We start from the raw sequence: 10186 nt of genomic DNA, 5'->3' as shown, positions 1-10186 counted from the left end.
TCATTGCTGCAGCATTATGAATAATAGCCAAGAGGTGGAGGCAGTCTAAATATTTATCAGTTGATGACTGGATAAAGAAAATGGGGCATAGGCATACACTAAACTATTGTTCCCCAGCCTTGCAGGGAAAAAAATAAAATAAAATGCTGTCATCTGCTATGACACAGTGAACCTTAAGGACACGATGCCAAGTGAAATGAGTCAGTCACAGAAAGACCAACATTTCATGATTTTGCTTACAAGAGGTATCTAAAGCAGTCAAACTCTTAGACACAGAAAGTAGAGTGGTGTGTTTGCCAGGTGCTGGGGAAGAGGAGGGGAGAGGGGAATTATTCAATATAGTTTGTGTTTTGTGAGATGGAAAATTACGAAAGTTTTAGGAATCTGCTGCACAATAATGTGCTTGTAGTTAATATACTGTAATGTCCATGTAAAAATGGTTAAGATGGTAAATTGTTATGTTTTGACCAAGATTGGGGAAAAAAAAGTTAAGCTGGATCATCTTTCCAGTTCCTATGTTTCTGTGGCATAGCTTTTTTTTTTTTTTTTAAAGATTTTATTTATTTATTTGACAGAGAGAGAGATAGCAAGACAGGGAACACAAGCGGGGGGAGTTGGAAAGGGAGAAGCAGACTCTCCACAGAGCAGGGAGCCCAGCCTGGGGGCTGTGATTCCAGGACTCTGGGATCACATCCCCAGCAGAAGGCAGGTGCCCCTGAACCTCCTACCCAGTCTAGTTCCACTGCCTCCTTTCACAGGGGAATAACCATGGCCTTCACCCCCGGATGCCTTTTGGGCCCCCCATGTTTGTCTTACTTAGCCTCCTTTAGAGATGTCCAGCACTGCCCATTTCAACCCCCAAATCATGTTAAAGCAAACTGAGAGGCAGAAACGTGAGAGGAAAGTGTGTGTAAGGAGAAGTCTTGTTCTACTCCACCCAGCCCTAGAGGCCCGTGTCTGTCTACCTTGGAACACTGCCCTGTGGAACACAGGGAGGAACAACCTGGCCAATAACAGCAGAAACTTACCTCCAAGCTACCATTTACTGAATGCCCACTCCGCGACTATATTCATTCCCACACTCTTCCATGCATTTTCTCCTCACAACAGGCTGTAGAGTTTTATCCCCCTTTTAACTGGTGAAAAAAGAGTGTAAGTAACCTGTGGAGATAGAGTAGCTAAAGACCTGGAACCAAACCTCAAGTCTTAGGGCACCTGGGTGGCTCAGTCGTTAAGCGTCTGCCTTTGGCTCAGGTCATGATCCCAGGGTCCTGAGATCAAGCCCTGCATTGAGTTCCCTGTTTGGCAGGAAGCCTGCTTCTCCCTCTCCCATTCCCCTGCTTGTGTTCCCTCTCTCGCTGTGTCTCTATCAAATAAAAATAAGTAAAATCTTTAAAAAAAAAAAAAACCCGCAAGTATCTGGAAGAGCTTGCCTCCTCTTTAGGAAGAATTATTTAGGGCAGATGTGAGAAAAGAGATGTATTTAGATGCCTTCAAATCACAGAAAGACTACCCTGCCCCCACCCCCAAAAGAATTAGTTAAACTTACTCTTTTTTTTTTTAATTTTTATTTAAAAAAAAATAAAGATTTTATTTATTTATTTGAGAGAGAGTGAGAGAGGGCATGAGAGGGGAGAAGGTCAGGGGTAGAAGCGAACGCCCATGGAGTTGGGAGCCCGATGCGGGACTTGATCCCAGAACTCCGGGATCATGACCTGAGCTGAAGGTAGGTGTTTAACCAACCGAGCCACCCAGGCACCCTCCTTTGCCCATTTTAATTAATTTATTTTTTATTTTTTTAAAGGTTTTATTTATTTGTCCGATAGAGATCACAAGTAGGCAGAGAGGCAGGCAGAGAGAGGGAGAAGCAGGCTTCCTGCTGAGCAGAGAGTCTGATTTGGGGCTCGATCCCAGAACCCTGGGATCATGATCCAAGCCGAAGGCAGAGGCTTTAACCCACTGAACCACCTAGGTGCCCCCTTTGCCCATTTTAAAACTGGACTGTTTGTTTCATTGTTGTTGAGTGGTAGGAACTTTCTTATATATTTTGGATATGAACCCCTCATCGGATATGTGGTTTGCAAATATTTCCTTCCATTCTGTAGGTTGCCTTTTCATTCTATGGATTATTTGCTTCACTGGGCAGAAATTTTAAAGTTTGAGGTAGTCCCATTTGTCTATTTTTGTTCTTGTTACCTGTGCTTTTAGTGTCACACTCAAGAAATCATCGCCAGGCCACTGCCAAGGAGTTTTTCCTCATGCTTTCTTCTAGGAGTTTATAATTTCAGGTTTTATATTTAAGTCTTTACTCCATTTTGAGTTAATATTTAGGAGTTAATTTCTTTTTAAGATTTTATTTATTTATTTATTTTACAGAGAGAGAGAAAGAGAGAGAGAGAGCGCACTCAAGAGTGAGTGCACAGGGGTGGGGGAAGGAGCAGAGGGAGAGAAACAAGCAGACACTGAACACCAAGTTCAATGCGGAGGTTTGACCCCCACGACCCTGAGACCATGGCTTGAGCTGAAATCAAGAGTCAGATGTTTAACCCACTGAGCCACCAAGGCACTAAGTTAATTTCTGAGTTAATGAGTTAATTTTTAAGATAGGGGCCCAGTTTCAGGGCATATGGGTGGCTCAATCAGTTAAGCATCTGCCTTCAGCTCAGGTCATGATTGGGGTGTGGTGTCCCTGCTCAGGGGGAGCCTGCTTCTCCCTCTCTCTCTGCTCCTCCCCGCCCCCGACTCATGCTCACACGCTCACAGGTGCTCGCTCTCTCCCTCTCTCTCTCTCTCAAATAAATAAGTAAAATCTTAAAAAAAAAAAAAAAAAAAAAGATAGGGGCCCATTCTTTTGCTTGTGAATATCCAGTTTTCCCAATACCTTTAATTGAGGAAACTGTTTTGTCCCCACTGTGCATTCCTGGTGCCTTCATGAAAGATTAGTAGATCATATATGTGTGGGCTTATTTCTGGGTTCCCTATTCTGTTCCATTGGTCTGTGTGTCTGTTTTCGTGCCAGTACCACATTTTCTATTACTAAGGCTCAGTGATATATTTTGGAATCAGGAAAAGCGATGCCTCCTACTTTCTTTTCCTTAAGATTGATTTGAGCAATTTGGTCTTTTGTGGTTCCGTATGAACTTTGGGATTATTTTTCCTATTTCTATCAAGAATGCCATTGAAACTTGGTAGAAATTGCACTGAACCTGTAGATTATCCCAGATAGAACAGACATTTAACAATACCAAGTATTCCCGGCCATGGGCACAGGATGTTTTTCCATTTCTTTACGTCTCTTTATTTCCTGTCGTCAAAGTTTAATCATTTCCAGTGCACCGGTCATTTACCTCTTTGGTAAGTGTACTCCTAAGCATTTAATTCTCTCTGTTGCTATTGGGAATTGTATTGTTTTCTTTCTTTTGAAATATTTATTTATTTATTTATTTATTTGAGATTGAGAAAGAGAAAGGGGAGGAGTAAAGAGAGAGAGAGAGAGAGGATCCCAAGCGGACTCCCCACTGAACGCTGAGCCTGACCCAGGTCTCAATCTCAGGTCTGTAAGATCACAAAAGGAGAGGAAACCAAGAGTCAGGTGTGACTTGACCATTCGTGCTCAAGAATTTTCTGGAGAGGGTTGCCTGGGTGGCTTAGTCGTTCAGCATCTGCTTTCAGCTCAGGTCATGATCCCAGGGTCCTGGGATGGAGCCCCGCATCAGGCTCTCTGCTCGGTGGGAAGCCTGCTTCTCCCTCTCCCACTCCTCTGCTGTGTTCCCTCTCTTGCTGTGTCTCTCTCTGTCAAATAAATAAAATCTTTAAAAATATATTTTAAGAAAAGCACATACAGGCCAAATCTAGGAGAATACAAAATGGGCTTCCTTAAAACTCTCAGAAAGTCTTTTTTTCTTTCTTTCTTTCTTTTCTGTTTTCTTTGCTTTCTTTTTTTTACCGTCACTGTGGGAAGAGTTTCCCGATTTGGCGCACGAAGACCGCCAGGCTGCATGTAGCCTCCTCCCTACACGGAAAGCCTCTGGGGTAGAAGCTATAGTCAAAGATACAACGTGGGCTCTGAATGACTACCGAAATCAAACAACCTTTGTTCTGTGTGCTGGGCAAGGAGTATCCTGATCTAGCATGTAAGGCCAAGCAAGGTGGTAACATTGGAGTCATGTCCACCTCTGCCTGGGCTTGGTTTTAACTGTGGTGCCTGGCTAGAGGATTTCTGACTTCTGGGACCAGAAATAATAATTGAGATGTGTGCAACCGCAATTATGAAGATGGAGACTACACGGCCAGCCCCTTCTCTAAGTTAGGGAGTCCTTGGTGCACCCTAAGAATAAATAATAAATACATAAATTTTAAAAATATTTTTAAAATATTTAAAATTTACTAGCTTTATACATGTAAAATGAACTTTAAAACTTCAAGACGAATCAGGGTTTTAACATCTAACTTGAATAAACTAAATATTTTAACAAAATCCAGTCACTCTCGATTTACCTTTTGACGCACAAAGGCCACTCTCAAGGGCACCACCAGATTCTTCAAAGTTATTGTACAGGAATTACCAACAATCTTATCATCCAACTGGTATACCCGGGCTGAGCGCTGTTCTGTCCCAAAGATTCCAACCACCTCAGCTGCCCATGGGTCAAAGCTCTGCATCTGCAACTCCGCGGGGCTTCAGCTCACGGCACCACCTCAGGAGAGAGAGACCAAGCAGTCCAGGGGCTCAGTCCCAGATGTTTCCTTACCTCAGTGATTACGCTCTGGCTCTTCCTTCAGTCCAAGGCGTAAAAAGAAGGGTCTCATTTGCGGAGGTCCATTTCTACCATTGTTTAAGACTGGTCTTGTCGCTTGCCCTGTTCCTTCATCGCGGCTGGTAGAGGAATTTGTCCTGTTCCTTCATCACAGCTGGTAGAGGAAGTCCTCTGTGATGTGTGTTTTATTTGGGGAGCCTCTGTATTGAGGTTGTAAAAAAAAAAACAAAACAAAACCAAAAAAACACTCTTTTTTGTTGCCGCCTTATGATAATGGCTGAAGGAAAGTTAATAAGAGAGTGTCTGTCTATTCATTTGCAGTGAAAGATAAACCTCATCGGACTACAATCCTTGTGTATTATCTGTGCAGTCTTCCTGAGAAGCAAGGCACAAAGGGGAAATAGCTGGAAACTCTTTCGCAAAGGATTTATTAATGAGGAACCATTGTCTTGAGCAGCCAGAATGAGCCTGGATGTAATCATTTTTCTTTCCCTGAAGCACAATGGAAGCCAGATGTAATCTGAAAGTTGTCCTGCTACTGGAATCGGCATGGGAAGGCGTGGGAGATGAATGAATCACAGCCTAATGGCATCAACCTGAGAACATGATGGGGAAAGTCTTACAGATGGGATTGGAAATGCATGAGGTCGTGGGGTGCCTGTCTGGCTCAGTTGTTGTAGCAAGTGACTCTTGATCTTGGGGTTGTAAGTTTGAGCCCCACTTTGGGTGTAGAGATTAGTTAAACTCTTAAAAAAAAAAAAAAAAAAAAAAAAGAGGAGATGCACAAGGTCAGCCATACTCCTTATATCGATCTCCGCCTAAGAGAAATCCTTTCCTCTGGAACTGGAAATACTCAAAATTTGGTGACTATCACTCAGTATCTCCTGGGAGAGCCCTGGGAAAGGAAATGCTAGCATCTGCTGCTCAGACCTTCTTTCTGCGTTGTTTGGGTGACTTTGAATTTCTCTGCTCCAACAAGTATCTTTGAGTTGACCTCACAATCCTGTTTCCTTCATTTCAAGATCCGTAAGGAGCACCTCACCGTAACTCCAATGATTGAAGGTCTCGTGTGCATTAATTCTTTGCTTCATTCCAAGTCTTCATCTCTTTTACAGACTCTCTTGTATGGCTCTGGGCTGCCCTACCTCCTTTCTGGTGTTGGTCGAAGGAGATAGTGTTTAAGGTGTTCCTACTCACAATGACTAGTTGGACCACATTCCTTCCAGCTAATGATTCTGAAATGCTAAGTTCTGAAATGCTTAGAACATAGGTCCTGTTCACATTTTGAAATGTCACCATTCATGGGCTACTTGGGAGAAAAGGCAAGTTAACTTAGTTCTGCAGCATCAAAGTGTATTTGACCGACTGGAAAGGTCTCAGCAGGGAATGCTCTGCAAACCCTGCGTGAGTTTCCTGGGGCTTCAGTAACAAAGTCCCACAAACTGAGTGGCTTCTGTGACCGAAATGTATTGTCTCACCTTTCTAGAGGTCAGAGTGCAAGATCAAGGGGTTGGCGGGGCTGGTCCCTCCTGAGAGGGCTTGAAAGGAGAATAGGAGATGCTCTCCTGAAGATTCTGGTGGTTGGCCCGTGGTCTTTGGGATCCCCTAATCTCTGACTTCATGTTCCATGGCATTCTCCCGTGCTTTTGCTTTCTTAGGTCACATGACAGTGTCTGAGACATCCTCCAGCAACTGAAGTTTCAGGGGGAGGCAAACCGACATGGGGGGCTGCTATCTTTCTTTCGCGGCCACTGGTAATGGCAGTTCTCACCACGCATAGGTGGAGCCCAGGCAGCCGGATGGAGATGGAATGTGATGCAATGAGACAAAAAACCCTGGGCCCCGCTGAGTGACTTCAAGCCTCAACATTCCTATCGAAGTGAAGGAAGTGAAACAGGTGGCTTCTTCAGGTCCCTGCGGCTTATAAGGCGAATTCTTGGAGCATCTGGGGAATCGAGTCACAATCTCTGAATTTAGACATGAATGCCGTGTCATTGTCCACTAGGAGGCAGTAGCTGTCTGTGTGTGGATCCAGGGCTCTTTGAATAGATGCCTCACCTTAACTTGATGTCCGTTTGTGAAAAAAGAAAAAAGAAGGGGTCAGATAAGGAATCTCTTTTTAGTTTTCCCCTCAATACCAAACTACTCTAGAAGAACGACTTGTAAGTCACAGCCTTGGCAATAAGAAAAACTGTGTGTTCTCTTGCTTTCTGCATCAGACTGAATTTCCCCAGAACTGACCCTCTCACCTGGTGCCTGGGTGGCAGAGTCGGTTAAACATCTGACTCTTGATTTCTGCTCAGGTCATGATCTCAGGGTCCTGGGATCAAGCCCCACATCGGGCTCCTTACTTGGCAGGGAGTCTGATTTTCCCCCTTCCTCTGCCTTGGTCTCTCTTTCTCTCTCTCTCTCTCTCTCTCTAATAAATAAAATCTTAAAAAGAAGAAGAGGAAGAAGAAGAAGAACTGGCCCGTCACACATAAAAAATCATCTCTTTCTCCTCATATGTTGAACTTGGAGATCACAGACTTGTTAAGAATTTCAGAAGTCCTGAAAACGAAGGACTCTGCAGTTGAGGAAACAGACCAGAGTGGTGAGTGGCTAGTTCAAGGTCACAGAGTGGCAGGGCCAGAACCAGAAACCATCAACGTCAACTTCATCTGCTGTGTAAGGAGAATCAATCTCGGGTTCCTTCAGGCCTGACTGGATCACCTGACCAGTGATCCCTGCTCACCTTGGTGGTTCTAACTAAGCATTACATTTTGCTTGATTGGTTGATTTTCTTAAAATATAGACTTTATTCTTTTAGAGCATTTTTAGGCACGCAGTGAAATTGAGTAGAAGGTACAGCGATTTCCCATATACGCTCTGGCCCCAAGCATGCCTAGCGACCTTCCGTTGTTGATATGCCCCTCTAGAGTGGTACTTTTGCTGTAACTGCTGACCCTATGGGGTTTGCTCTTGGTGTTGCACAGTCTATGGATTTAGACAGATTTATAATAATATGTATCTACTGTGAGAGTCTCACACAGAATAGCAGTTTCACTTCCCCCCAAATGCTCTGTGCTTTGCCTGGCGTCCACCCCTGCCAATCACAGATCCTTCTACCATCTCTAAGCTCTTGCCTTTTCCTGTAGTTGGAATGATACCGTATGTCACCTTTCAGGATGGGCCCTTTTCACCTGGCAATATTTATGCCTTGATAGCTCATTTCTTAAAAAAAAAAAAAAAAAAAAAGGTTTTCTTTATTTTAGAGAAAGAAAGAGCACTTGTATGTGAGCAGAGGGAGGGGGCAGATGAAGAGGGAGGGAAGCAGACTCCTGGCACGGCGTGGAGCCCAACATGGGGCTTGTTACCACACCCCTGAGATCGTGACCTGAGCCGAAATCAAGAGTCAAATGCTTAGCCGACTGAGTCACCCAGGCGGCCAGATAGCTCACTTAGCATTGAATAGCATTCCACAGTCGGGGTATATCTATTCATGTGTTCACCTGCTGGAGCACATCTCAGTCGCTTCTTGTAGGTTGACTTTTTGAATATACAGAGATGTATTCTTCAAAACCTTCCTCATCAGAATGGGCTTCAGTTATATTATCCCATTAAATCCATTATCTCAAATTAAAGCTCTGATGAAATCCATGACAACAGTGGTTCCCCGGACCTGGGGTTGTCACAAAGCAGTAAAATTAACAAAAATGTTTGGTCATCTACACCGGGTTCATTTTACTGAGTAAATATGCAGGTTTGAATTTTAAACCCACCTCTTACTGTGATCCTGCTATTATAAAAGAAGAGAGATTTTACCTAAAGTAGAGGGTGCATGATCTCCAAATACATCCCATTGAGATAAATACATTCCCGTGTGGAAAGCTCTGGCATTGTTATCGGTCTCATTTTGTCCAAGTCAGTAAAATCCTTGTCTCCCACTGAAGCCAGCCTACGGATCAGCCTCGGTAACCACGGCTTCAAGGAATTGGCCAGCGTTATACAAGTTTCTCTACAAAGAGCCCTTCTGCCTATGAATGGCTCCTTTCAAGAGCCGGGGAAGCTGACAACATATCCTAGCTGGTAAGAGAAAACAAGGAGGGTGGGAAAATATGTCTGTTCAAGCTGAATTTAAGAAGAACTTTCTGGGAGAAGATTTGGGAATTCTATTCCTATATGATAAAGCGCTCTTGAGGCCTAAGAACATTTCCTTCTGTGAATGAGAACATTCTGGACCAGGAAGGTGGGGGTCGTACCCTAGAACTAGACTGGGGACTGCCTCCCTGGGGGCCGCTCACACTCCCCTTCAGCAATGAATTGAGAAGCCAGAATTCCTGCTTTTATTTACTCAGTGGCTTTTTGGCAGACTGTCTAATCCCAGTCCGAGGTTTTAAAGGATGCTATAAGGTTGCCAGCAATAGCTACTTGGATAATGCTAGAATTTCTTTTTAAACAATGTGACAGTTTTGCAAATCAGTGTTCCTCACAGCAATTCCGGCTCTCCACTTTTTCCACTTTCTCCATCTCTTACGTTATATTATCTGAGAAAAGATATACTTCAAAAAAACAAAACTTTATCCCCTTGTGGGATTTACTAGGTACATACAAGTCAGGGTATAACTCCCTTTTGGTCATAGACTGTGCCCATGGGGCACCTGGTCACTCCGTCAGTTAAGCATCTGCCTTCGACTCAGGTCATGATCCCAGGGTCTTGGGATCAAGTCCCGCATCAGTCTCCCTGCTCAGCGGGAGTCTGCTTCTCCCTCTGTAGCCCCCCCCCCTTGCTCTCATGCTCTGCTCTGTCTCTTGCTCTCTCTCTCTCCTTCTCGCTCTCTCAAATAAATAAATAAATAAATATCTTTTTTTTTTAAAAAAAAAGACTGTACCCATGTTCTGTTTTTATCAATAATGTTGCATTTTGCTATCTCTTAACTATACTCTGCCCCTTTTCTTCTAAGAGGAGAAAATCAATGTAGAGCTCTTCCTGGATGGTAGGGGCATTCAGGGCATGCCCCAGGCACTGCGGGTTCCTGAGAAAACTAGAAACTCTAGAGGCTTTCTGCAGGAAAACAGGAAACCCTAACTGCTTGGAACTGCTTTGGAACCCTAACTGCTAGAGGGGTTCTTGTCATGACATCGCTCCTGGACTTGAAGTTCTACCCAAAGATCTCCTGTCCTCAGAAAAGTTGAAAGAAAACATTCTATGTGAAACTGGGGGGTGCACGCCCCTGCAGACTCCACAATTTAGACACAGGGCTCAGCCTCTAGTCACTGTCCGAGAAAGCGGCAAACCGGCCTCAGGAAATAACCCGAAGTTGCCTCCCCAGAGGTCTGTGGGATGCCGTCCTCCCTGAAATAGAAAATGTAATGTGCAGTGTTTGCAAGAAAAAAAAAATAGTAATTTTGTAGCTTAGCAATAGTCCCAGGATATAGGACTTCTGCCT

The sequence above is a fragment of the Mustela lutreola genome, chromosome 1 (genome assembly GCF_030435805.1).
Source record: "Mustela lutreola isolate mMusLut2 chromosome 1, mMusLut2.pri, whole genome shotgun sequence".
Lineage (NCBI taxonomy): Eukaryota > Metazoa > Chordata > Mammalia > Carnivora > Mustelidae > Mustela > Mustela lutreola.
Note: the sequence above shows the minus strand (reverse complement) of the source record.